A 23,909-nucleotide genomic window follows, 5' to 3' on the forward strand; every position below is an offset into this window, starting at 1 on the left:
TAATGTGTACTGATCAGGGTCTCAGTAGATTTCTTCCTCCCAAATTTCAGGTATGTGGCCATGAAAGTAATACTGAGGCAATGTGTTACTGAGCTCTACCTTTGAACTGAGAAGCCAGATCACATACAAGAGAGAAAATGATGCACTTCTTATCTTCAACAAAAGGAAATATATATATATATATATATACACACACATATCAGTAAGTAAGCAAGCATTGGTTGCTTGGACTATCCAATTTCTCTTTATTTTGAAAAGTTTTGAACTCAGGAAAGAAGAATATCTTAATGGAAATGGATGCTGCTTTCCAGGAAGAGAGATGTAGGAAGCTACCTCATCCTTAAAAGACACCCTTTCCAAAATTTATGTAGAAATATGCTCACTGATAATCCCCTAATTGGGGTTCATCATTCTTTCTTTTGTACCATATTAAATTCAGAAGCAGGGCAAGTGCCCAGAGAGGTCCAAGGATGGAACAAGTGCCTATAATAAGTTTTGTTCAAGGAGTGCAGCTGAGTTTAACTATTGAAGATGGAAGGCTATCCTTCCCTTACACAGGCTGAAGAGGAGAGAGGAAGCATAACCCAGTGGCAATAGTTATTAGCATATCTGAGCTTTCACAAGATTAAGCCTTTAAAAATAACAGATATAAGTTACAGTCTATATGAACACAGTTGTTTTCAGCTTAATTAAAGTAGAATATAAATGTGTTATCTTCATTATATATATTAATTATTCCAGCTCCAAGCCACGCCATCCTTGTGGTAACAACTGCCACATTCAGGTTTAGCAGAGTGTCCTGGTTTCAGCTGGGATAGAGTTAACTGTCTTCCTAGTAGCTGGTACAGTGCTATGTTTTGAGTTCAGTATGTGAAGAATGTTGATAACACTGATGTTTTCAGTTGTTGCTCAGTAGTGTTTAGACTAGAGTCAAGGATTTTTCAGCTTCTCATGCCCAGCCAGGGCACCTGACCCAAACTGGCCAATGGTGTATTCCATACCATGGGACATCCCATCTAGTTTAGGAACTGGGGAGTGGGGGCGGGGAATCGCCGCTTGGGGACTAGCTGGGTGTTGGTCGGCGGGTGGTGAGCAATTGCACTGCGCATCATTTGTACATTCCAATCCTTTTATTATTGCTGTTGTCATTTTATTAGTGTTATCATTATCATTATTAGTTTCTTCTTTTCTGTTCTATTAAACCGTTCTTGAGTTTTGCTTCTTTTTCCGATTTTCTCCCCCATCCCACTGGGTGGGGGGGGAGTGAGTGAGCAGCTGCATGGTGCTTAGTTGCTGGCTGGGGTTAAACCATGACACAGAGTCTTCAGAGACAGGGATATCAGACCAAATACTGCATGCAATTTATTTGGTCTGAAGAAACACACCTTCTATACAAAGCCAAGAGTTCGTTGTTCATAAAATCTTAACAATCTAACATTGTAATCCAAATTATCCAATTATTACAGCTCATTACCAATAGTAATACAGGTAGAAAAGATATATACCAACTTTCTAGTATTTCTTCCCCTTTCTTCTGGTGTTAATGCTCACCCTTCCTATGCTGCCTGGGTACTGAAATGGGGGGAGAAGAGGGCGTGGCAAGTCATTAGTATTTCAAGTCCTTTACCAGGAGGAGTATGATGATGTCAGTGCTTCCTTCCTCCCACATATTGGAGTAATTCTTATACATTACTAACAGGCAGTGTACCTTTCTTCATCGGTTTACGACTTCACATTATAAGAGTAGCTGTCCTGTTATTTCTTCACTAGCCTTCAAGTCACAGTTTCCTGATAACATAACTAGTGGTTTAAATAGCACATCACATCCACACATACATCCTTGCTCTAGGCCATTTAAATTCCAATCTAAAAAAACAATAATCTCTTAGAGCTATTAAGGCAACCTCTTATCAGCTAGCTAAGCAATATCATTGGCAAGTTATCAATATTACTTTGGATAAGGACATACAGGGGTTTTGATATAGAGAGGTCTAAAATAAGTGGAATATGGAGATAGTAACCTGGCTATGTTTTGTTGATCTTCTCACAGAAGTCTGGTGTTGGGGCCCTGAGAGCATTTCTGCATCACTGGGGAGGTTTGGCTGGCAGAGCTCAGGCCCAACATGGAGACAGTGCAGCCAGTAGCCTTGAAAGAAAGAGAAGCTTCAGCGAAGGCTCCCCATGAACAGCTCTTCTAACACCTGCTTTCAGCTTAGGCTTTTCTGCTTGCTCCTTGCCTGAATGACATTGGAAGTGCACTGCAACTATGCCTGTGCCTGGCCCTGTACCTTGTTGATGCAAAACCTGACCCAACCCTTATGCTAGACTCTCCAGCTTGACCTCAGGCGTGCCTTACCATTACAAAATTCCGCAGAAATCTGTTCTTTTGGCTGAGCTTGATTACTGTCCCTTGGACCTGCTCTTCTCACCTGGCTCAGGTACCATTGCCTTTACTTGTAAGGCTACTGCCTGTGCCTGTGCTGTCACCATGTTCAGCTCCCAGTGCCCATTCCTTGTGGAGCAGCCTGTCCTCACTGCTCCCTGGCAGCTAGGTGCAAAATATCCGTGAGATTGTGTAGTCTGAGGTGTTTGGGGCACCTGCTCAATGGGGAAGTTGTAGATTCCTCTCCCAGCCCAAGCTAATGCTTAACCTAGAATCTGCAAGCATTAACTAAAGAAGGAATAAAACCTAGGTTCACTTGCCATGCCATTGCACTTACCACAGGCTAGCAAGTGAGTTCACCCTTTCTCCCCCTTCTCTTCTGTATCCCAGTATATCTTTAATTATTCTCTGTAAAGTAAAATGGTTTCAGTGAACAAGGTTAGGAGAGTCCTATAACATTGTTATTATAGGAGTTAGAATTGGCATACAGGATAGGATTGGCAAATTCACATCACTTCAGGCAGGTAGAAGAAAGTACAAGTGAATTATCTACCTACCTTTAGCTAAAATGGGAAGGCATTTATTCTGTATCTTGGGATTAGTCTATTAGATGTTCTTTAAAAATACCTACAGGATTTGAGTTTGCAGGCAGGAAGCCCAAAGCTCTACTTTTACCTTCTTTTACTCCTAGTAAGATGTATTTTAATAAAGCCTGCCCATGTTTCAGGCTTACATAGTCATAGGCATGCACAGGACCAGAATTTCACTGGTTAGGCAATTTTATCAGTAAAAAAATACACAATAATAGGCTTATGGCACCTCCAGGGTTAGGTAGCAACTGAAGAGGACTTGTGGATATTTCATATGTGGATTTAAAGATTTCTAGGGCAAGACAGAAATTAATTAATACACTTCTATTTCTGATACAGTTCACAAAATCATACAGGATGCCTGCTGAGATGTAAAAGAGATCTGCAGATAGTAACTTTTTACCTTTAGAACTATTTCAGGGTCTTACGAATTTTCTTGCCAATACTAACCATTAAAAAATATCAAGCCATGTCCCCCAAATCACAAGTTTAAATTAAAATCATCAAATGTACACCGTAACATTAACTATTATATTGAGAATTCCTTTATTTCTTTTCTAGCCTTTTCAAACTTTTCTGTGCATTTGTATTATTCTATAGAGATATGAGGACAAAAACATACTTTTGAAAATGAAAACTGAAATTTTCACATAACCAGTTGGCAAAACTAACAATGCAAGACTTCTGATTAAAATAACCCAACAGTTGGAGGTAAAAAACCGTATTCATCAAAATTAATTGCATGTTTCTAACATGCAGGAAGGTTTTGGTTTGGGGGGTTTTTTTGTGACTGAGGTGAAAGGTAACAGTATTGACAAAAATTGCAAGGTGGTATTTATATAGTTAGAATATTATTATTCAAGTTGAGGTTTTGTCTATTAAGCATACTTAGTACTAGTACAACTGTTAGCTACATTAAGCAGCAAAGCTTCTTTTCCAATTACATTGCACTGTGCAACCCCACTTGCTCCTGCCAGAAGATTTCTGGTCCTGCAGGGCATATGCTTCAAACACCACAAACTAGATGTTTCTCTTCACAGTGGAAAAAAAAGGATTTAAGCAACTAAGGTTTTCTTTACAAAAGAAAAATAGAAGGATCTGTCTCTCTCTATGCCCTTACCAGCCTGTGGGAATGCTACAATCCTTGGGTAGGTTCTGTTTTTGCATAGTAGTGTATTATTCCTGCTCCTTTTCCTTGTAGCCTATGATCCTGCATACCCAGGCCAGCAACATGTATGGGGTTTTCTGTAACTATTAATCCTGGGTTTCTAATAGGAAGAGGAATGGCGCTGAGGAGGAAGGTGCTTAGGTGTACTGAGTTTTGCTGAACATTGGCTTGCTTCAGCACAGAAGGCTAGGCTTGAGGTTCAAAGAGATTACATACAATCAATCTCAAATTAAGGCCATAAGGGTACTAGGCAGCGAGCTGGAGGAAAGATTGGCAGGCTGAATGAAAGAGGGAATTAAATCAGCTTCTCAGTAAAAGTGAATTGCTACTTTGTGTTGAATAGTTAAGTAATAGAGAAGTGTGAAAGAAGACGAGAAAAAGGTGAGCCCAGAGTTCAAAGATCATCCAGAGCTAGGGTCCCTCTTTCTCTCAGCTGATAGAAATATGTTGTCTCTGGTAAGTAGAGACTTCAGTCTCCTACCAGTCATGAATACAGTCAAAATTGGGAAACAAAAGTTGACTTTTCTCACAGGGGAAAGATCAAAGCTCTGTCAGACACAGGTTTCCCATCTTCCAAAGAACTGACTTCCCTAGAAGATTAAATAAAGGGGGACTAGAAATTGAAAAGAACATATCAGATTCCCAGGCAAATACTTTTCATCCCTTCCTGCTCCATACTATGCAACATCCTAGGGTTTCCCTGTGATATAAAAAAGCTGCTCATCCTTTACACTTCTCCCAGCAAAATCTTTTTATGCTCAGTAGAGTATTTTTCTGATTATACTTCTGCCTTTCATAGTGATCACAACACAGTAAATAGAGAAGAACAGGTTTCTGTTAGTAACTTCACCCACACAGAGAGACACATCTTTTGTGGCAGAATCCAGCCTGTTCTTCAAATACATCACTAAAGCCAAACCACCCAAATTTCAGGGGAATCTGATGTCTGTAAGTGTCAGGAATTCTGTTACAGATTTCATAGGAATCCAAAGCTTTTAGCAAGTCTTTGCATGTTAGTCTATCAGGGGACCTGGTTTACAGGACTTTCAAGAATGATTTGCATCTATCAAGTCAGTACTATTTTATTCAGCTGCAGGAATTGCCTCAGAGATCCCGTATCCAAATAGCAATCAGATCTGCATATTCAATGTGTCTGAAATGGTAAAATAATCTGTTGCAGCCAACAGTTCTACTCTCTTAACTAATAGCTAACCAATTCTAGCTAACCAACCTTTTCCAGTCCTGTCTTTCTGAAGCTAGATACTGCCATGATCAGCAATGCTCTATTGATTGGCTACAAGTGATGCTCCATTTTATTTATGGAAGCTCACTGAAGAAAAATGAGTTGCACAGAAGTAAATAGGGAAGTGTTGACAGACAGAAGTGGATACCAGGATGACTTTACAATTGAAATAGTGACATAGCTGAGGAAGGACAAAAGCAGCAACCCACAGTTCACAACTTTTCAAGCGAGATTTGATAGAGAGTCTTCAGTAAGTGCTATATATGTATATTAAAAAAACAAGGCCACTGTATGACTATTTTTAAATCTAGTTTTATAAATGAAACTATTTTTAAGATCCCTACCAAGCAACATTCTCCACATGCTCTTTCTGAAGAAGTGTCTACCATGAGTGAATTAAATGCACTGGGCCACATGGGTGCTAAACTCAGAGTGTTATAATTAGCTGTTGAAAAATTGCCACTCTGTCTGTGTGTTTGATTGTGATATATTTCTTTGTAAAAATGTGTATACACACATACAAAAATAATAATTATAAATAAAACTGAGATACAATCCTTTCTTTTTATCACATGCTGGAGAAAAGTAGACTGTGTGACTGACTAAGAAAAAAACCCAGAAGCTAACTCTACTTTAGTATTTATTAAAACAATTGTGCCTTTTAATTTCCCTCTTCCACATTACAAAATCAACATCCTTCTGTCTAGAAAAAAAAGAACAAACTGATTTGTGTTTTTTACCCGAGCTAGCCAAAATACATAACAAACTGAGATCACTGCTGTTCGAAGGAGATTAGGATAATGAATTTCAAACTTAAAATCAGGAGTTTTGCTGATAAAATTCCGGATTTTTTTTCTTTGAGCCATCTGCCTGTCTCTGAATTGGTGTGAACTGGCAAGTTATTAGGATGGTTCTGTGAGTCATCCTACTCTTTAAGAAAATCTGTCTGAGATGAACATAGAGGATCCAATTATCTTTCACAGAACATATATGTCATTGCATCCAGAAAAGAACAATTGTGATAAAAAATAGAAGCTCTGCAGAGTCAAGTCACAATAGTTTGCAGTGCCAAGAATACAGCTTTTGGTTGAACCTGTGTTTGTTCCCATTTCATGTCTGCCATGTGATAGGATTTTAGGTTCACACACTGGCTACTCTGAACTGTCACAATGATTGTGGGACCTGGACCCCAGCTAGAGCACAGCGCCATGACATAGCCTATGTGCAACCACATTCATGTTTTTTTTTCTCACAGGATAACTGTTTCAGTCATTGCAAAAGGCAGACATTTTTTTTCCTACCCCGCCCTTTCCCTTGCTGATAATTTCCTATTTCTTTTAATGCCTAGGTCATTTATAATCTCCCTTTACTGTTCTGTTCCAAGTGTTGCCTCCACCCTCTCTTCCTGTCCTGCCCACATATTTTTTCCCAGTTGTTTTTCTCTTTTATCCACCTATACCCTTAGCTTTCACTCTTCACTGCCCTCCTTTCACCTAGCAGGAAAAGCCTTATAAACACAACTGGAATTGTCCACTCTCCATCATTTATCAGCCATCCTGGTCAATGGGGGAGGTCTCAGATGACTGGAGGCTTGCCAATGTGATGCCCATTTACAAGAAGGGTTGGAGGGAGGATCTGGGGAACTACAGGCCTGTCAGCTTGACCTCAGTACTGGGGAAGATTATGGAACAGTTAGTTCATCTTGAGTGCACTCACATGGCATGTGCAGGACAACCAGGGGATCAGGCCCGGTCAGCATGGGTTCATGAAACGCAGGTCCTGCCTGACCAACCTGATCTCCTTCTATGACCAGGTGACCTGCCTAATGGATGAGGGAAAGGCTGTGGATGTTGTCTACCTGGACTTCAGCAAGGCCTCTGACACTGTCTCTCATGGCATACTCCTTGAGAAGCTGGCGGCTCATGGCTTAGACAAGTGTACTCTTTGCTGGGTAAAAAACTGGCTGGATGGATGAGCCCAGAGGGTTGTGGTGAATGGGGTGAAATCCAGTTGGCAGCAGGTCACAAGTGGTGTTCCTGAGGGCTCAGTACTGGGGCCAGTTCTGTTTAATATCTTTATCAATGATCTGGACAAGGGGATTGAGTGCACCCTCAGTAAGTTCGCAGATGACACCAAGTTGGGAGGGAGGGTTGATCTGCTCAAGGGTAGGAAGGCTGTACAGAGAGATCTGGACAGGCTGGATAGATGGGCCGAGGCCAATTGTATGAGGTTCAACAAGGCCAAGTGCCGGGTCCTGCACTTGGGTCACAACAACCCCATGCAGTGCTACAGGCTTGGGGAAGAGTGGCTGGAAAGCTGCCCAGCAGAGAAAGACCTGGGTGTGCTGGTTGACAGCCGGCTGAATATGAGCCAGCAGTGTGCCCAGGTGGCCAAGAAGGCCAATGGCATCCTGGCCTGTATCAGAAATAGTGTGGCCAGCAGGAGCAGGGAAGTGATTGTTCCCCTGTACTGGGCACTGGTGAGGCCGCACCTCAAGTCCTGTGTTCAGTTTTGGGCCCCTCACCACAGGAAAGACATTGAGGTGCTGGAGTGTGTTCAGAGAAGGGCAACCAAGTTGGTGAGGGGTCTGGAGCACAAGTCTTATGAGGAGCAGCTGAGGGAGCTGGGGCTGTTTAGTCTGGAGAAGAGGAGGCTGAGGGGAGACCTTACCGCTCTCTACAACTACCTGAAGGGGGGTTGTAGTGAGGTGGGTGCTGGTCTCTTCTGTCAGGTGGCTGGAGATAGGACGAGAGGAAATGGCCTCAAGTTGCAGCAGGGGAGGTTTAGGTTGGATATTAGGAAAAATTTCTTTACTGAAAGGGTTGTCAGGTATTGGAACAGGCTGCCCAGGGAAGTGGTGGAGTCACGATCCCTGGAAGTATTCAAAAAGTGCGTAGACAAGGCACTTCAGGACATGGTTTAGTGGGCATGGATGACGGTTGGACTCGATGATCTTGAAGGTCTTTCCCAACCTAAATGATTCTATGATTCTATGATTCATTTTGGTCCCAATGTTGGTGCCAAAATGGTCTCCCAGTAGCAAGCAGAGGGAGTGTTTTTACCCCTTTCCCTTTTTGTTGCTTATTCCTTGCCTATGTTTGGTAGAGAGAACCCTAACTGAATTTAGCATGTCAGAGTCCTATGACTCTCCTTTGATGCACTGAGATTCAGGCAAATGCATGTTTTCACAAGGGTAGTGAAAGACCCCATATGTGATTCAAAACTTGTAGATAGTGGATATGGTAAAGTTTCATGACAATCTCAGATTTCATTACTATTTGATATCTAGTAAAACAAATATTTCCCTGTGGTCCCTGGATGCAAAAGATGAGTCATTTTGGCAAATGAGGATGGTCTGTATGGATGATTTTCCACATAATTTCACCTTTATAGGCTTTCATCTTCACCTTCTGAATGTTTCAGACCAAATGTGTCAGGTATTGCAGAAAAATGACCAACTGAAAACATATTCTTATAAGGGTATGTTAACAAGCAACCTTGAAAGTAATCAATAAATGCTTCCTCAGTCACCTTTGGTATCCCATATGTGCAGAGAATTTCCATGCAGAAGACAGCTTGGACCATCTGTCCAAATCTCCTTCTCTAATCCGTCATCACTTTGCCACTTATGTATAGTTTACAATATTATTTTCATGCCAATAAAATCTGCAGACCACATTATAAAGCTTTATTCTCTATATATTGATAGAGAGACTGATAGTGATTGCCAGGCTTAAGCATTTTCACTATAATAATCCTTATTTCAGTCATAAACCTTTAACACATTTTTTCATCCACTTGTCCCTGTGTAAATAATTCTGAACAATTCTCTCTACATTATACTATTCATGAGCATGGAAGAATCTGAAGCAGTGGGTCCCTTCACCTCCAGTGAAAATGAATTGCTGTCTACATGCAGAAGCCCAGCAAACAAGACTCCGTCTTGAAAGAAAAATACTGTTCTGCTTAGTCAAAAATGACTACTTGTGTTGACAGAACAGCTGTACAGAAGTAATGTTTAATTTTCACCAGACAACTATTGACCTTCCACAATATTTGATCTTCAGAATAAAAAACTTCATCTGTGATTATATATGCCTTCAAAAGTAGAAAAATTAGCTAATAAAAAAGCATATATTGAAAACTGTTTGCCTGAACAATATTCTCAAATTCCTACTGATGGAATAAAAAGTGAACTTAATTACTATATTACTCACTTTTATCACATGCTTCCACTTTTTGTTGTAGTAATTTTCACTTTCACAGATACTAGAACAATGCAAGAACAAAGAAAAACAAAATGAAATTATATTTTTTTTATTGATTAGAAATCTTTTTCTATCCTTTTAACTCTCTCAGTATTTGTCCAATAATGAATCAATGAAATATTATGTAGTAGGGATTGTGATATTTATGGGTACATTGCACATAAATGAAGTGAGGTTTCACTGGTTGCATTGGAAACAGTCCTCAGAAGTCAACAGCAAAACTTCTGTTGATTTTGATGGGAGCAGAACTGATCCCATGCTCAGCGACTTGCATCAGAAACTTATCAAGATTGTACCACAACACTGCTACCTTGTGGCATGACATAGAGCAAAATCATTATTGCTTTTGTGACATGCCTCTCACTTCAGTAACAGGGATGCCATATGTCACAAAATGCTAACGCCTCATCTTACACTTGAATGTACGACTCCCTTTCCATTGTAAGTCTTTACATGATAATTAGTGGAAAGCTATGCCCATTTGACTCATGTTAAGACTACAAAGGTTTAAAAGATGATGTTAAATTACTTTCCCATTACAGTTCTAATTCATAATGTATTCATTCTTAAAGATGCTAATTATGTTGCAAAATTTTTTAATGTTGATGTTAGGAAAATTGATATATTTTTCCATTAATGACCTGAACAAGTTTGGAACTAGTTTGTATATCACAGATAAAAATACCCTTCCCTACTCCACTATATTTATGTCTCATTAGTTTATGGACCTAAAGCCCTCCAGGGATTGTCACTCACAAATCCACATAATGTTTACGAGCTCTAGATTTTGCATTTGGATCTCTAATTTAGCCAACAGATATGGAAAATCATATAGATAGAAAACTCCCTAGTGACTACAAAGCTCTAGGTTTTAATAGAGAGGGCAGAAATAGTATAAGCATAATGTTTAATATAAGCATAATGCTTAGCACATTAATGGTAGGCTAAGTGTCTCACCTAGGAGGAAAGACATTCACCATATTTCAGATAAGTGTAATACTATTCCTTCCAAGACTGTTGGCTTCTAATGATACAGAGTTTAATAGGATTGTGTGTTAATGACATCCAGTTCATGTTGAAGAAGGTTTTTTAATGGAACATTTTCAATACAAGCAAGTGAGGATCAGCTATTTTCTACAATGGCAGCTCTAAACTTTGGGGACCAATGGGCCACTCTCCAAATACTGACAGACCACCACACATTCTTTACCAATACTCTTTTTATCTGCAAACCCTATACAAACAGCCCTACCATACAGTTACAATAATGGTAGGAGTTAAGCACATTACTCCAAAATTCAAAGCTGTATCAGAGAGTGAAAACAGCTGTACAGTTATTACTATTCTATTCCCTGAAACTTCTATTAGACATACATAAATTTCTCCATTCCTTCAGTTTTCCACAGCATAACACGTGGTACAGCTGATGGATCCTAACACACGTTGAGAACTATCCTCTTTCCTACTGGTAATATTGGGCATATAGCCTCAAAACAACAATTGCGTTTGAACCTATGAAGTAAAATATAAAATTGATTTTTTCATCCAAAAAGAGAGTTATGTCCTAAAAGAATGCACATGGCTACAATGTAAAATTTGGGAAAGTAAACTGGAAACATGGAATTTTCCTAAAAGAAAAGGTTTAGGAATGGATAAGGAGATATGGGACAGATATTTAGCAAGACTTTTAAAAAGGTGGATTGGGTGTTAAGACAGCAGCAGTGTCTTAACAGTGAATGCTACATAAAAATTCCCATTAGACACTACAATTCTGAAATTTGGCTAAACTAATAATGCAGTTTTATACTTAAATCAAACTGTCCTGTCCAGAGGAATTTAGTGAAATAATACTGTCTCTACCTCATGATTACTTTGGCATTAACTGTATATCAGATATTTTTTCATGCCAAATAAAAAATTCAAACTAAATGGGAGGACCTCAGAGAAACTATTTTTGTTAACTGAGTGTTTTTTACTACAAAGGTGATATGTGTTATGTATGTATTCAGTAGTATTTAAAGATATTTTCCCAGCTAAAGTCTCCTTTACGTTTAAGATCATAATGTTTTATTACACTCCCTTTACCCACAAAGATATAACTGAGTAGATATTTCCTGGATGATTAAAGTTCATTTTTTTTACAGGGATTGAATTTTTACAGGGATTATTTTATTCGCCTAGAAATTTTGAGGTGAAAATGATATGCCTGGTAAACTGCAATGTATCACTTGTATTCTCAGTTCAGCCCTGTGAACCAAAAGATAGATACTTACATTATTGTTCTGCCTGCTCTGTGTTAAGATGAATTCAAATATAATATTACTGCCCTGATAAATATATTCTGAGTTGCATAACGTGCATAATATACACATCTACACCATAATTCTTTGAACTAATACCAAAGCTAGTGGATTAGGTATTTTATAAAAGTAATATTTGTAATAAAACTTGCTGGCACTAGCAACCCAACAGCAGATGGGGTTTTATAGAGAGCACATAATGATGATTCATTGCAGTAAGTACACATGGATCCCTCAGATCTCCTTTCAGTTTAGTTCTTTCTTTGGTTTAAATAGTGATTACCTGGCTACATAATTATTTAAAAAAGCAAGAAAAAGTGATGTCAGCCATCTGCTAAATTATTAGTAGGCACAAGCAAGCTTTATCTTTTAGAAGCAGATTCTTTCCTGTAATGCCACTTACTGATGCGAAATTAAATACCCATGGTTAAAATGTTTCACCTGATACGCTCTCTATTGTTAAGTCGGCAAGTGATCCTTGACTGATAAAATACATTTCAGAAATATATCAGTGGGGAAGAGAGGAAGATGATTTAATGATTTAAATACTGAAATGAGTTTGAAAATCTGGGACTGGTATTCACAAACTCCCTACATGGCCCTAAGCATGCATCTCTCTCTCTGTCTCAGGTTGCTCTGACATGGAAATAAGGCCCATACTGGTTGGTGTCACAGAAGTACTGTGAAGAACAAAATGACATAAATAATTGAAAGATACTTTAACCTTCAATAAATTACACTTTACTGTGTTGATCCCACTCTACCTCCTGATACAAATAAGTAAATTGGTTCCCTCTTATTAACTGCAATTATTTATCTAGAGGGGAACAGTAGGAGGAGCACTTGAAAGTGTTACAGTGAGTAAGAGTTCACACACGCTCTGCATCCAGACCCCCCATTCTTGAGACCTGCTTTTAACTTCTGAAGCAATGGAAAGTTTCCTGTTGAGCCTCAGCTCCATCAGTTCTGCTATGGATGCTCTTCCAGCCTGCTCCTCATCCCCAGCAGCAATATAGATAATAAAAAAAAAGCAAACAGAAGGAAGGAGTGCCCAGGGAATGTATGATATAAACAGTGCAGACCTGAGTTTTGACTACCTGAGTGTTGATCAGTTTTCAGCTCAATCGCACTGGCAGTTTCCCAAAGCAGCTTATACATCCCCCAAGTATGTAAAGAAGTCACCTATACAAGACAAACTATAACTAGAAGGAGCATCTGAAGCACACATTGTTGTTCTGAAAGAAGTGGAAGAGTCTAAATGTGGGGGTTTTGCAGACGCTTGTTTCACTTCAACAGATTTGTCCGCTACCTCTTGTGGGGTAGCGTTCATGGTACCTGTTTCTAGAGTGAAAGCATTCATAAACATTTTTGGTTTTTTTTTTCCAGATTAAACACCACTAAATTCTTTCCCTACTTCATTTTTACAAGCAATTTTAACAACAGGGTTGAATTTATTAAAGAGATCTTCAAGACTGAGCTTGTTTTATGTGTGAAAATAAACAATGACAAGTATGAATACCACTTACCATTTTTCAGATTTTATACACAAGGCATTAATCAAACTAAATGAAAAGGATTAAACTCATTGCTGGGTTAATAATACTGATATTGCTGGATTTAGAATAAAAAGGAGTTTGCTCCCAAATTACTAGAGTGGTATACTTTTCTGTTTCTGATTGATTCCCTGTATCTCACCCTGTTTATCTCGATGTAGAAGCATATCACTGAATTAAATGGTAAGTCAATCACAGATGAGAGGTTTTATCTGAAGACAAAAGGAATGTTCATGACTACTGTAAGAGTAATGTGTAAGAAGGAATACATCTATCCAGAGTCAAATGCAAGAGGTTTAGGTAAATTTGCACAAAATCATGATAGACCTCATATGTATAAGATTTATATCTGACTAGAAAAAGATTTTTAAGAAATATATTTTATCATTTGTTTAAGAAGTATTATACATTTAAGAAGTAATGTTTTATTAATAACCAGCACCCTGCTCAGGTCAATAGGACCATCTATCTGAGGCATATGAGGCAACAGGTAGGAGAATTAGAACCAAAGTTAGATCAGGTTTGAGGGTTTAACATGCTAGTTTTACCATTTAATTGTTTTAAATCTGCAGAAACTCAGACATAAAAATAATTAAATTAAATATCTTCTACCGGTATCATATCTGAAAAAGCTTTTGAAATTCAGATGAAACCCCCTGAAAGAAAGGTTTTCACCAAGAAGCACGTTTAAGAAAAGCAGCATATTAAAATTCTATCTAAACCAACAGTTACTTTCCAAATATTCTAGCTACAGCTGGTGGCATTTCTTATTTTGAAGCATATTTTTTTCCTCCTGGCTGATAAACAAACATATTGTGATCATGTGCTTCTGCTGTCAAAGGTTTTGCCACAAAAGTTATCCCAATATCCCTACCTCATTTAATCCTTGACCTCATAATATATATATCCCCTTTTATTATAGCATAATGAGCCCACGTAAGCTGGAAGTATTGCCAGCTTTCCAAGGTGAAATAATCAAAGATCTGCACATAATATCTACACCCCTAAATGACTTGCAATTTGATATACAGGATGCCCATAAAATAATGCAGTACAAATACCAACTAAAAGACTGTTCCTGTTGCACATGAAAACTTCACGATCAAAACCACATATACAGAGCTAACATAAAACCAGAGCTCGCAAAGTGACTCCAGCATGATGCCTAAATCATCCTGTTAATACCATATTAAAATATTTATATGTTTGTTTTTGCATGAGTCCATTTCAGGAGGAACAGGAAAAGAAGAAGTTAAGCTGAGGAGGGAGGAGAATAAACGATGAAGGTGGAGGATGAAACTGAAGTAAATTATCTGTGTGGAGGGGAATTGAAGGCAATGGATCTGAGAAAGCGGCAATAGCTGGCACAGGGCACAGAAAATCTAGTTAAAGCTCTTGAGAACTCTGAGTGAATCCTTTACAGAGTCCTCAGGGCTACTGCCTCCAGCTGACAGTCCAGTCTCTGCTCAGAAGACGAAGTATCAACTGGTTCTAAAGCTCTTAAAGCCTCTCCTATATATCTCTGGTTCCATAAACAGTGTGGTCAAGTAGAGAAAAAACAGCCCTGGAATACAAAGATCAGCACTAAGTTATTGGTCACTGACTGCATAAAGACTTGGACACAGTTCTTCATAATCATCTCTCACCTATCTGTAAGGAGAAAATCTGGTACTATGATTTGACTCACAGAGGAAAAAGAAATAGACTTAAATGTTACTACTATATATATATATATAAATAGGCAAAAGGCAAAACAGAGCCAAAATTAAAAGGGTGAGACTAATGCAACAAAGCTTTTCAGTGTTCCACATTAGAAAAAAAATTGTTGACCAAGTCCGAGTAATTCACACAGTAATCTTCCAGGCTCAGCTCCAGAACTCCTCTGCCTCATGGACTGAATGTTAGGCCACATAAGACTGACAAATATACGACTGTGCAGGCAGAACACGAAGCATTGAAGTCACTAAAATTCTGAGAGTGACTTAAAAAATTATTGGAATTTAAAAAAATAATACAGTAGACTAGCTATTTAAGTGGGATGGGGTTTATCTTACTTATTTCTTAAGCAAATATCTCCCTATAGAAATCCACACTGACTTCACTTGTTGATTGACTTCTCAAGTACCTGGCAGCCACAAGGTCACAGAGAACTCAGTGCAAGGATGGGATTTCTATTCCTCTAGGAATAGAAACCATCTTCAACATAGGGTTGTGAGTAGTTGTCTATAAAAACAGGGTTCCCCTCTTGTCATTAAAATGTGCATAAATTAATTCTTATTCCATGATAAAGAAATTTTTGGAATAGCGGTTCTGTGGAGACAATCTACACCCTGGAAACTTTTTGCATCAGTTCCCTATACATGAAAGATCCAGCATATGTGTTTGCAGAGTTGCTCACAAATGAGCATTTGCAGAATGCAACTGTGACTTGTTTCTATCCTCGTAAGAGAAACCAATGATAATATCAGAAGAGAAGGGACACACCACCACACGTAAGTAAGCCCATGCGCTCTAGTGCACAATCTCAGCTGCCCACTCTCAGCCAGACAGTCCAAACTGAGTGAATGGGTAAAGTTTCTTACAGACCAAAGCCAAAAGCTTTGTTTTCAAATTCTCCAGGGGGATTCGGAACAACGCACATTTATGCTCTCTGAAAATAGTATGACTCCTACAATATTACTTACAGATTATGTCTATTACACTGCTTTAATCTCCACTGCCTTTGAACTAGAAGTTTTGCCTAAACCAAGCTCTCATTCTAATAAGTCTAATTTATAAACCATGAAGTTGTGCAGTTAAAAAATGTATCTACAGGCAACCAGAAAAAAAGGGATTTGCCCATGAATGCATGGCATCACTTTGTAACTAGTGTGCTACTGCAAATACATTTGTTTCAGCAAGTCCATAAGTTCCAGCAAAATAATGGTTAATGACTCACAGTCTGCATCACACAAAGTGATCATTTATATTTAAAGTTATATCTTGTAAAGTCCACTTTGGTTTTTGGTGGGGACTTTACACTGTATTTTCCTGTAAGGCATTTCTATGATGTAAGACTATGATAGTCCAGCTCTACACTATTATTTGTAGGAGCATTCCATTCTACCTTTTACCTTAGAAAAAGATAAGCATAGCGTATATCAGATTTGATAATCAAATAGTAAACCTATAAATTTCTTAAATATTAAAAATGTGCATAATTGCTTTTTATGAATTGCTATTTTGTTTCCAGACTGAGAATATAAAATGTAGTATACACAGAATTTACTTTTTATTCATATAATAAAATCTACAGAAACTACTGAAAGATTTTGCTTTCAGAGAAATGCCTCTTCTGTAGTAATAAACTCAAAAAATCTTTGTTCAGGCTGCTTTGACTGTTTTTAGCAGTAGGCCTTTGTACTTACTAATAAGAAAATTTCCATTAAAAAGTACCAGTAGAGCTGATCACAGCTCAACACAGATTAAAAGCTTTACAGTTAAGTATTTTGGGGTGTAATAACACCTTCTTTAAAACTGCCTCTGTATTTGGAAGTGATAAAAATGCTCCCATTTCCTGTTCTCCTGTCCTTCGTGGTAAGAAACTGGTGATGCATTCTTACTTGCTGTTTTAGACGGTTCATGTGTACTGAGCACGGTCCATCCTTGCAGAGGAATACGGGAGTTTTTACATCCCTTTCAAACACTGAGTCTTGTGTTTTTCTGAGTAGCAATTGCAGCACTTTCACTCTGTTTGGCTAATAGAGATGTGTTCTTTGCCGTACATAACAGCTGAGTTTAGAAACTGAAATACAAAATTTCAGCTTATGAGGAGATATGTTACAATTTCTGGCAGAAAAGTCAGCAGTAGCAAAAAGATACCATCCTATTTAAAAAAAATTTGTGTGTGGTACATAAAAGTCCATTAGAATGTTTGATTCTTCCTTTTTTCCTTTTGACAGATGCAATTTTCATCGAGAAAATGATCCCCTGAAGAAAAGAGATGGAGATGAAACCAGTGATTCAAGAATGTTTAGGAAATGTCTCATGCAATGGGAGTAATTCATACAGATAGGTCCTTAAGGAGAAATCCTTAAAAACATCCATATGTTCAGAAAGACATTATAAACACCTGTTATAAGCAAAGTTGGAAACTTAGAAATTTTTTTAAAGTTACAGCTTATATTCTTGTAAAGAGAATTCCAGATTGCTTCAGGTCACTCCTGTCCTCTGTTGCCACATATTTAGTGTCCACTCTCAGCCAGGCTATGTAGGTAGGGAAATCTCTTTCTGGAGTTAAGAGAAAGCCTGTTCTCCACAAGAGGGAACATTAGTGCACTTGACTTTGGTGCTTTCCTCCCTCTGTCTTCATTTGTAACCTTAGTCTCAGTTCAGTTAAGCTGTAAGGCACTCTAGATCAATCCCCTTGTGAATATAGATGCACCATCTTACATATTTCAAAGCATTCAGTAGCTGAGATATAGAAGTGAGAAATACAGTATATTCTTGCATGGAACCTATCATTCAGAAGGAGCCTAACTCCCACAGAAACCAATAAAAGTGAAGAATTTAAGTACCTCCTTTGCCTCAGGTCCTAAGAATTAAATCATGACTTCAGTGAAATCTTAGGGAATTTCGCAAAAAATCTACTTCATCTAAGCAAAAGATAACCACCTCTGTCTCAACTGCAGAAGCTTTTCTTCCTGAAATAATGCTATATTAGGATTTTTAATGTCTGTTTTTAAGGAGAACATGAAATCAGAAATACGTTATACAGCTGAAACACAAGTGGACATGCAGGCATTTCTTCAGCACACTATGTTATTAACTTTTATCCTTATTTTATTCTTACCCTTTCAAGGAAGTACTAGAGTACACTGTCTGTAAAGTAGAAAGAATTTCAAACACTGTAGTTTTTTTTTTTAAAAAAGGTAAGACAAACATCTGTCAGGAATGAACGGGGTATGAATGACCTTGATTTGGAGGAGGATGAGAGATGCACTGACTGAATAGCCACTTGATGTCTCTACTCATTGTATTTTTCTATGAAAAAAAATGAAGCAAACTTTAAGCAACTGCTTGCAGTCATAACAATACTCCTCTACATCTTCTGAAAAGCAGCTGTTCTAGTATTTGAATTACCACCATAAGGCACATGTTTTCAAGAAAATGTAATAAAAAAGTCATCAAAAGTCACCCATAACACAAAGGTTTTCTCTGGGAAAACCTGTTCCCATTACTTAAGATATATTACTCTTTAGTGTGTGTGTATTAAGGTGTTTATATTCACTGAATGTGAAATATTTTCTAATTCTGTGCCCAAAATACATTAAGAGAATGCTAAGCTTGCAAATACAAAATTAACTCTTCTTTCTTGAATATTTGTGCACAAATATAGGTAAAATTTTTAATTTCTTATAAGGGGACATTCTTCTAATTTCCACAGAGACAGAGTAAGACACTCAAGCAGAGACTGTAGGCAACAGTTGTCGCATCCTTCATTATGTGTCATGCAGGGAAGAATAAAGCAATAGGTAAATATCTATTATTTCTTGAAATATTTTTAATTATTATTCACTTACAACAGCTTACTCACTGGAATGTTCTATTCTATTTAAATAACATGTTAATAACATTATACAATGCGTTTTCTTAACCAAAACCACAATCAAGCAGTCAGTGGTGGTCTCGTTGGACTGAAAGGTCCTGTTTGAAACGTACTGCTAATGTTTTGCGTGTCAGATTCAGAGATCCTTATCTAGTAGTGAGGCATATCCAGGTGTTGAAGTTAATATCAATTTTTTCAGCCACTCCATTGCTGGAGCTAGCCAGTCTAGAACTTGACAAAAAATTCCAGTAAATGGTCAGAAGCTTTAAATTTGTGACCCCATGGAACTGAGGATCTTAGGTGGAAATAGTCTATGCTCACAGTACCAATTTCTGCCTCTGGGTGATTCACAGGAAATAAAAAGATCTCACCGGCTCTGCTCCATGTGCCAACAACTTTCAATGCAGGTTAAACTGTAAGCAAATCAGTTCTCTGATTTCAAGCTTTTTATTACTTCCAGAATTAGCAGTAGCCTGGGGGAATCTCACAAAAAGAAAATTAGAAGGCAGTGTCTTGTCAAGCATAGAGGACATGAAGGTGGAAGAGGAAAGGAGGAAGGACGAAAAAGAGAAAGGGGAAGGGTGAAAGAAAACTATTACCAACTAACTCTGTGAATTGTACATTATCTGATCAATGTGTAGTATACAGATACTTTGGGGAAATACATTTATCAAGGTATTTTTAAGGCACATTAGCATAATTAATTTTTTTCATACACATGATTTCAGGGACTAGGTTTGCTTGTCTTATATACTTTATAAGAAAAAATATAATACCTAACACAAGCTGAGACAAAATATTTGATCATAAAGTTGAAAATCGTCTGAGAATTTAAGTGGAGAACAAAGTAATATACACCTTAACTTCCCATTTCCCCACTTTACACTCGTCTATCAATATAGTTCTTAAATAGAAAGTCACTTTTTGCTTTAAGTATTAGTGTAAACCAAGTAGTATGTCAGAGCAAAAAACCCCCTCTATTTTTCTTTTATTAGTAAAATACACAAACACACTTATATATTAACTATGAAATAAATGCTTACCAAAATACCCAAAAGGCATAATTTAAAGAGGCAAACTATAAGGAAAAATGTTACGAAAGATTAAAAATGGGTTCAGCATCTTTTGTGTTCCAGGATTTTCCAAAGCATATTGGAAATGGATGCCATAGATCTTTTATAGTTTTCTTAACTGTTCTGTATTTTAATAGACAGACTCAGCAATGTGGAGAATAATACAAAATGTAGAACATCACATATCAGTTCATTACGTGAAACATTACATCTATGCTGTATATAGCATAAAACACCTTTCTTTGGATTTTTTTAGTCATCCTCCTTAGATTTCACTGTCTTCCTGCTGTTTAACTTGCACTTATGTTGCTAATATTCATTTTACTGTGCAGAAAACTTTCTACCATACAACACATTAAGAGACATTTAAAACATCATAATTGATAAATAGGTCTAAATAAAATGTTTCACTTTGTCAGTAGACAATGTAAGAAGCTCTGCTATTTCAGATGTGGTAAGCAGTTTATGTTACAAAGATCATAAAACCAACAAAAAGTTCCCCTGGTTTGAATTCACTCCACAAAGATTTGACCTTTCATAATGTGCTATAGTGAATGACTAGCCTAGTAATCAAAAAAAAAAAAAAAAAAAAAAGAGATAAAATAATGAATATAGAATTCGTTTGTCCAATGAATTGAAAACTGATGAATGAACTATGAAAAGAATTGCCCCAGATTTTTCCCACAGGATTTTCCTGCAAACTTTTGGGAAACTTGGTAAGATATAAAACAATAGGGTACTTCATGATTCCTCTTCCATGGCACTTGGAACTTCAAATCTTCTGTTCATTCCAGTGACTCCGAAACACTTGACATGCCTCTAAGTAGGCACAAATGCAAGTTTGCAGATCACTACACAAGATTTTGTTACCATTACCCTTTAATATATAAAAATAGCAAGGCAGTGATCTCTTGGCAGACATTTACATCACTCTGTGAACACCGTTAGTAATTTTCATTATTCCTTAAGTTAAACGTGCATTTACAAAATAATTGCCTAGTTTTAGTACACAAAGCATAATTTTTGGTACCTTAGAAAACCAAAAAGCATAGGACTCTCAGTGAGGTTTACTATTTGACAAATACCAGCTTTCTACTACAAGTCCTTTTTGTGATGGAATATAAAAAGAAAAGAAAAAAAAAGCTGCAAAAACTGTTACATTGCGGAAAGTCTTTTCCTTCGCTTAGATTGAACTGTTGTTATGTGGAATGGCACCAGGGACAACAAACATCTTAATTTCTAAGTAAATGAGAGACATACCAAAAATATTCCCAGAGATTAAATAATGTAACTAAAAACATGAACTTGAAAGTATGTTCTTTGTCAATGATGTGTTTTCAGATCTAATTTACAATGTATCTTCTGATTATATAAAAGTTCTTACTGAATGAAATAGACACTGCAGAGTACTGCATTATAGCGAAGGTGATTGACATACTTTATTTTATATATGTTAAATGAACGGAGCTCTGTTTTTGTAAGGAAGAATGAGCTCCGTTCAGTTATGCAGTATTTCAAGCTAATCTTCAGAAGCACTGATTAAGTAATTGCACTGTAAAAGAACCCGTGTTCTGCTTCTGACTCCAAATGAAATTTTCTTCCTAGACTGAGAGAAAGTTTTTCCAAGAGTCTGAAACCTCTCCTAATGATTTTTTCCTTAGAGGTCACTTGAAAAGTTTTTGTCCTTGAAAAGTAACAAAGCCAATATTTTTCTTATTTAAAAAAATTGATTGTGCTCTCCAGCACTTTAGCTATCAGTGTTTTTTGTGTCATGTTAAAAGGGTCTCATGGAAATTCTAATCCATCCAGTACAATATCACATACAAATCGTGTATAATCTATTATTTTCTGCCAAAGGGTATTTTGATTCTACTGAATGATGACGGTAGTCTTTTAAACATTTAGCATCTTTCTGGATATATTTTGCCACAAAGTGTAGACAGCGATTATAGATAAGCTTAAAAATAGCACATAAAGGAAATGGCAAAAAAACCCCATTAAATTCTGTTGTATGATTTTGAGGATAATGGGGAAAGCAAAAAGCTTTGTTTATGTTTTTCGTACAGCAACAGGGTTTGGCAAAAAGTCACAAAGCCTCACTGGAGGTTCAGAATAAAAGTGTCAAAATGGGGAGAAAGGAGCAGAGGAAATAATTCTGAAAGGCACAACACTCTAGATAATCATAGTAAAGTCAGACAACTGTGAACCCCAGTTTCAGGTGCTAGAATAGCTGAAAGCAACTATTGTTGTGCCTGTAAATAAAGGCACTTCCATATATAGACTCTGGATGCTTAATGGCGATTATTAGGATAGTAGATAGAGGAAGAGAAAGAGCAAAAAGTTATCAGTTGTCCAGCTACCTGCCCTTTAACAAGCCACTGGTTCTTTGGTGTGTTCATTATGAGAATAGCATTGCAGGGACGTATTCCAACACAACAGGGTAGTCTCCACAAGAAGAAAAGTAATCAGAAACTGATTTGACTCAATAGACCAAATCCTTTCCTGATGTTACTTCAAACCACTGGTCTTTTCAAAACAACCTGATACACTAAAAATGCCTGTTCCCTCTGTCAAGTGAACGTGGTCTACCCACAGAAATTTTCAAAGGCTTATCTCAAAAATAACGAAGTACAAACCTTATACCAAAAGAGCACACCTTTGTTTTACCAGAACAGAATTTGAGACGACTTCCTCTTCTTGGATGAAAAGAAATAAACCAATTTCAATCTTGTATAAGATAAGGGATGGGGAGGGAGGTGAAACAGCTGATTGGTTTACAAATGGTGTAATGAAGGTAACATGACTTCTCTGAACTCAGACCAGAATCCTATTTAATCACACTAGGCACTAACGAGGAACTAGTTACTCGTGAACTCCAACTTGTATTTTTACCTGCTAAATTGAAGGTAAAGGTCTAACCCTTACATAACTGAAAATATTGGGAAAAGTACAAATGCCTGGGCAAGAGTAACTTTTCAGTTACTAAATGTCAGTTACAATGCTTTGATTTGGGATGGACAGAACATGTGTGAGCATACACCTTAGTGTCAGCTGAAATAGAGACATTATGAAGTGTTACATGTTTACTGTAAGTTAACCTGAGTGCTATAATTCTGTGTGAGAAACCATCAATCCAAGTCCTGCCAGATACTGCTAATGTTTTGCAATATATCAAAAGTCTTCAACTTTATTTACAAAACCTAAACAATGAGAACAAAAGCCAGTGAAATCGCAAAGCAGCACACTTATTACAGGATATCAAATATATGGAACAAACCATAAAGGCAGTTCTAGGTATTTCCCATGACACAGAAGAAAAGGGTTCTTTTAGATACACAGATAAAATACTTAACATTCTTTAGTATTATCCCATATTTTTTAATATTGAATATATTTATAAAAGTCCTTTATTAATTTTGTTATACATTTAAAGCATATCACTACTTTGTCTCTACAGGCATACATACATATGTGAATATATATAGCTTTGTGCATGTAAATATAGAAACATGTATGTATATATATGTATATCAATTTTAATATGCATCTTCATTTTGAATCCTCTGGTTTTTAACAGGTTTTTGCTTATTATTTCTTATTATCCTTAATTTTTCCCTAATTTTAAAACTAGTTTAATCTAATCACTTGTGAATGGCAGTGGTGGAGAATTTGAGAACTGAATAATTTTTCCTTAATGAGTGATTGGCTCACAACAAATATAGAACACAGTCAAAAGCATTACAT

At 37.2% G+C, this 23,909-nt stretch overlaps 1 long non-coding RNA gene across 1 annotated transcript in view; it reads right to left on the reverse strand.

The window, feature by feature from the left end:
• Positions 1 to 2,735: 2,735 nt before the first annotated feature.
• The window catches only part of LOC138685518 (uncharacterized), a 37,016-nt gene continuing 15,842 nt past the window's right edge, over positions 2,736 to 23,909 (reverse strand). The window contains exon 3 of the long non-coding RNA XR_011324824.1: positions 2,736 to 2,791. This is a non-coding gene — a long non-coding RNA (uncharacterized lncRNA). The remainder of the gene's footprint in view (positions 2,792 to 23,909) is intronic.

This window comes from Haliaeetus albicilla, chromosome 1 (assembly GCF_947461875.1).
Source record: "Haliaeetus albicilla chromosome 1, bHalAlb1.1, whole genome shotgun sequence".
In the NCBI taxonomy this organism is placed as follows: domain Eukaryota; kingdom Metazoa; phylum Chordata; class Aves; order Accipitriformes; family Accipitridae; genus Haliaeetus; species Haliaeetus albicilla.